Source organism: Triplophysa rosa, linkage group LG8, assembly GCF_024868665.1.
Source record: "Triplophysa rosa linkage group LG8, Trosa_1v2, whole genome shotgun sequence".
Classification (NCBI taxonomy): Eukaryota; Metazoa; Chordata; class Actinopteri; order Cypriniformes; family Nemacheilidae; genus Triplophysa; species Triplophysa rosa.
In genome coordinates, this window is record NC_079897.1 from 2,547,818 (window position 1) to 2,553,817 (window position 6,000).

Genomic DNA, 6,000 nt, shown 5'->3' on the forward strand with positions numbered 1-6,000 from the left:
AAGTAAACCGTTTCCAGGAAACGTGTCGTTCAACCCGAAAACCGTAGCAAAACGTTGCGCACCGATTTGAGCTTGAACATGCCCCACGTCTATGTTCCTGTAAGTATTAAATTAAGTATGAAATACGTTAATGTATGTTGAAAGCTTGGTTGTGTTATTCAGCCGTGATGCAACAGCACCGCTCAAAATAGAAATCATTATGTTATGTTTCTTCCTGTTGTTTCAAAGATTAAAGGCACAATCAGTGCAGTAACGTGGTAAAGGCTAAAATGTACGTTAGGGTTTTAAGAATGCTAGCGTTCTCACACTTGGAATTTTAAGATGTAGAATAGTACATTTGAATAAACAAACATTATTGCGTGGTAGAGTCTTATATATTTTTTTCGTTTGCTATGTCCAAGAACAGCTTCACGTTTCAATTATTTTGTCTTTAATCAGATGAAAATATGCTATTAAATATACTATTTGAGTAGTATTGATGATGATTAAGTTAGAAGTGTGTTTATTTTTAGACAGAATTTTGTAGAAAAAATGAAACGGGCACAAAGTCAGGGGAAGTTGTGGTTCGGGGCGTTTCATTTGTTGGTACTGTGTGGGTCTGGTCTGGTTGGTCTTGTTTTGTGGTCGATGTCGGACAACAGAGGAATAAAGTTAATTATGCCATTACTACTTTTCCCTGGTTGTCCCTCTTTTGTCTGTTGTTGACCACGGAATGGGACCGGGTTGGACCTGCACGGTTTCGGCAGGTGGGGCTTCCTGGGTCGCGGCTCGTGGGCTCTCCCTGTTCTTCGTGGACGTTGCTCGGTGGCTTTGGTCGGGGTCACTGAGTGCAGCTATGACACGTCAGAGGAGATCTGGCCCTCCCGGCTGAGCCTGGTTTCTCCCGAGGTTTTTTTTTCTCCATTATTCAGCATTGGAGTTTGGGTTCCTCGCCACAGCAGAGCAGTGCAGTGTTGGCTTGCTCACCGGGAGACTGCATTTATTTATTTATTTATTCATTTATTTATTAGATATTATTTATTATAATGATCTTGCTTGGTCTATAAACACCATGCACTGTGCTGTGTTTTACCTTTCTGTGTTTTTCTTATTTGCTCCTGTAAAGCTGCTTTGGAACAATGCACATTGTGAAAAGCGCTATATAAATAAAATTGAATTGAATTGAATTGGAAGTTCAAGAAGAAACTGTGTCAAAAGACAGGCAGATGCAGTACAGTGCAGGTCAGAGCCAATCCACCAGCAGGGGCCAAGTTGGCCAGCAAATTAGCAGCCCTGAACCTTGCAGCACGGGTCAGAGCCAGCCAGAGAGGGCCAGTGAGGACTACACCAGCAGCCATCTCTGCAGCAACAGGTGAAAGTCAGAACATGAGCAATTTTTTCAAGAAGTTCTCACGATACCATTTCATAATCATAAATTAACCATTTAAAAATGACAATTGAAAAGAAGTTGAGACAACAATTATTGTCTGTTTAATGTATTTTATTTATAAAACAAGAGATGTGTTGTCCAGGCACTTGTGCCATCCCACTTTTCCCATGGCCCCCCTGACTGGTTCTTGGTCCCCCTTGTGCCACCCCATTAAAAAAATCCTAGAATCGCCCCTGCTCACTACACGTCAGTAATGAATACATCCATCGCTTGTCTAATCTAATTAAAATAAGTAAAATACATCATCCCACAGAATATGGAGGATGAAATCAATGCATTAGATTATTCTTTTAGCCTAATAATTCCTTTTTCATTACTGAAGTAGCCTAGTTTTTGATTTAAACAGCACAGGATATCATTTCTAATAAAACCACAGTGTGTGTAGGCCTACCTCAACATCAGACATTATAGATATTGAAATAAAATAACCAATGACTTCAACACAATATTTAAAGCAGATTTTTATTGACAGAAGATAAACATTTAATTATCTTCAGGCTAACAATATTCTTGTCTCACCACAGAAGTGTAGCGCGGCTCCGTCTTTAGATATAACAATCAAAAGCCCCGAGTTTCAGTCCTTACATCATGGTCTGTTGATTTAGATGTGTCAAATCAATCGAAAACCACGAAAATATAAGTTTACTCTCAAATCTGTACATTTTTAAATACAAAATTAAAATAAACCGCTAAACGATTGTGTTAGTGGGTGAGGTAAAACGAAATGACCGTTATTTTTTAAATGACGGGAGTGCTGGCAGAGCGGAGAATGCACGTGCTCGAGCGCACACACATACAGTAACAGACAACCACACTAAAGAAATACACATATATATGATTGTATTTTCATTTAGCTTAACTAGTTTATTATTTTCAGCCATTAAAGGGCACATTTATTAATTTCATTTGGTCAGTATAACGTGTTAATGTGATCTTATAATTTCTGTATTGCACATGTCACTGACGTTTACCAGTTTTGACTATTTTTACCATCAAAAAATAACCAAAAAATAACCACCAGGGAACGTTATTTTCTGGTTATATTCTGGTTGCGAAATAATAACCAAAAAAGAACCATCAGGGAACATTATTTTCTGGTTGCAAAATAACCAAAAAGGAACCATCAGGGAACGTTATTTTCTGGTTATTTTCTGGTTGCAAAATAATAACCAAAAAAGAACCATCAGGGAACGTTATTTTCTGGTTGCAAAAAATAACCAATAAATAACCATCAGGGAACGTTACTTTCTGGTTATTTTCTTGTTGCAAAAAAACCCAGCCTGCAACCTTCTGGGAACGTTATTTTCTGGTTGAAAAAAAATAGCCAAAAGGGAACCAAAAACTAACGTTAGCAACAGTAGAAGTATTTCGCAACATTACTAAATGATCAGTAACATTTGAACATTACAAGTATTTATTAACGAGCGCCGTTCCAGAAATTATTTTCGGGTTGATATGGGAAATATCTTAAATCCGAGGTGTATGTAACTCGTCACAACTGCTAATGTGTAACGGAATTGTCGAAAAACAAAAAATAACTGCTCTCATTTCAGCTTTTCTTCAGTTATTTCTTCTAATTTTATATATTTTTAAACTTTATATAAAATATATTTTAATAATTTATTATCACAGCAAATACTTTTTAATGCAATAATTCAGTGTAGTGTCTCAATAAAAAAAAACAGAGTACAATTTGGAGAGCTATCATAACTTTTTAAGACACAAATGTCAGGGTTCTGGTAGACGGAGAGCACACCACGGAGATCGATAAGAAAAAGGAGTTTATTTAAAAAAACAGGTAAGCATCCAAAAAACAGGTAAGTATTCAAAAACAGGTTAAGTATTCAAAAACAGGAAAATACTTATCGGGGTTGAGAATTGCTTTGAAGACAACAAGACTGCATCCAACTTTGTCTGTTACAGTACGCCCCCTCCCGAAAAGGCGTGACCTCACGCCGTAACATATCCAACAGAGGAGGACAGGTGGGGGTTCAGGAGGAGGACGGAGTTTGGTAGAAGACAGATGAGGACGGGCAGACAACCAGAAGAACCAAGAGGGTGTAGATGGGAGAAGGAGCCAGGGCAGAGATAGAAGGGGACCGGAGCAGGAGGAACCAGCGAGAATCCAGACCACTACCCTGATGGTGACCGCCGAAGGAGCCGATGGAGGACGGCGCCGTGGAGGAGGAGAGGCTGACGACGTCAAGGAGCCGACTGATAGAGGCGACCCAGGTGGAAGTGGAGTCCGAGGCGGAGACAGAAAGCCGATAAGCCAGGGTGACACCGAGGATCCAGCGGGACCAGGCGGAACCAAAGTCGCACTCGACCGAGGCGGAGGCGGAGACTTGGGAGTCCGCGGCGAGACCGGAGCGACTGATGACCAAGGAGTAGTCGACGGGAGGGAGAAGGCCAACAGAGCTGACGGGACGGAGCGACGAGGCGTAGCAGGAGGAGCAGAGTTCTTAGGCGAAGGCGGCTCGCCGACCGACCCAGACGGATCCGGAGAGAGGAGGGAGCCAGGCCGAGCCAGTGGACGACCGGACGATGATGCAGACGAGGGAGGATGAGGCTGAGGGGACGTCACGGGGTCGATGGGCCGAGGTGGAGTCTGGGGTTCAGAGGCTGAGGACGGAGACTGAGGATCCTTCTGCCATGCAGCTGATGCTGACTGGTAGACCCATGGCGATCCTTCACCACCGATGGATGGCTGAGGGTGAGACGAGGGGCTGCCAGGATGTAGCTGCTGCCGTGGTGCTGTTGGCTTGGGACGAGGAGGTTGGAGAGGGAGGGTGGGTGGGAGTTCCGATCTTCTTGGGGTTTCTAGCGACATGTGTGCGGCCCAGACACACCATAACGCGACTTCCAGAAGCGGAAGCGCCAGGGGTAGAGAAGCTACCTCCGTAGAGGTAGCAGGGCAAACAGGCAGTTCAGAGGCCCCAGGCAAGCAAGTTTCTTCCCAATCCACCCACGAGTCCAGAAGATTCTCCTCTTTAGCGGGCTCTGGCGGCTTTTGAAGGCTGGGCGGGACCGTCTCACGGATCTCAGGCATACCGGACAGGACCGACTCGCGGATCTCTGGAAGACCGGACGGGGCTGGTTCGAGGATCTCTGGAAGTCCGGGCGGGACCGGCTCACGGATCTCTGGCAGTCCCGACGGGTCCAGCTCGGAATGGGCTTGGAAGCAGAGCGGGAACGGCTCGGAACAGGCTTCAAAGTCGGGCTGGATCGGCTCGGAACTGGCTGGAGAGGCGTGGCGGCGTCCTCGCCGTTTTCTACGACGATGAGGTTTTGCGGAGGAGTGCGGAGCGGATATCGAGCGAGTTGGAGCTGATCCCCCTCTCTTCACTGGTTCTGGATGACGACCGCTCAAGTCCTCCTCGGCATCCCCAACGCGGAAGTTTGAGCCCATCACGTGGAGGACCTGGTTAATGAAGTCCTCCAGCGAGGAATCTTCCGCGAAGGGGAGTACGAGAAGGGCGAGCAGATCATCATCCAGACCAGTCAGAGAATCATTACTGAAAGGTTGATAGGAACACCATACTAATACGGTGTTTGACCCCCTTTCGCCTTCAGAACTGCCTTAATTCTACGTGGCATTGATTCAACAAGGTGCTGAAAGCATTCTTTAGAAATGTTGGCCCATATTGATAGGATAGCATCTTGCAGTTGATGGAGATTTGTGGGATGCACATCCAGGGCACGAAGCTCCCGTTCCACCACATCCCAAAGATGTTCTATCGGGTTGAGATCTGGTGACTGTGGGGGCCATTCTAGTACAGTGAACTCATTGTCATGTTCAAGAAACCAATTTGAAATGATTCGAGCTTTGTGACATGGTGCATTATCCTGCTGGAAGTAGCCATTAGAGGATGGGTACATGGTGGTCATAAAGGGATGGACATGGTCAGAAACAATGCTCAGGTAGGCCGTGGCATTTAAACGATGCCCAATTGGCACTAAGGGGCCTAAAGTGTGCCAAGAAAACATCCCCCACACCATTACACCACCACCACCAGCCTGCACAGTGGTAACAAGGCATGATGGATCCATGTTCTCATTCTGTTTACGCCAAATTCTGACTCTACCATTTGAATGTCTCAACAGAAATCGAGACTCATCAGACCAGGCAACATTTTTCCAGTCTTCAACTGTCCAATTTTGGTGAGCTCGTGCAAATTGTAGCCTCTTTTTCCTATTTGTAGTGGAGATGAGTGGTACCCGGTGGGGTCTTCTGCTGTTGTAGCCCATCTGCCTCAAGGTTGTGCGTGTTGTGGCTTCACAAATGCTTTGCTGCATACCTCGGTTGTAACGAGTGGTTATTTCAGTCAAAGTTGCTCTTCTATCAGCTTGAATCAGTCGGCCCATTCTCCTCTGACCTCTAGCATCAACAAGGCATTTTCGCCCACAGGACTGCCGCATACTGGATGTTTTTCCCTTTTCACACCATTCTTTGTAAACCCTAGAAATGGTTGTGCGTGAAAATCCCAGTAACTGAGCAGATTGTGAAATACTCAGACCGGCCCGTCTGGCACCAACAACCATGCCACGCTCAAAATTGCTTAAATCACCTT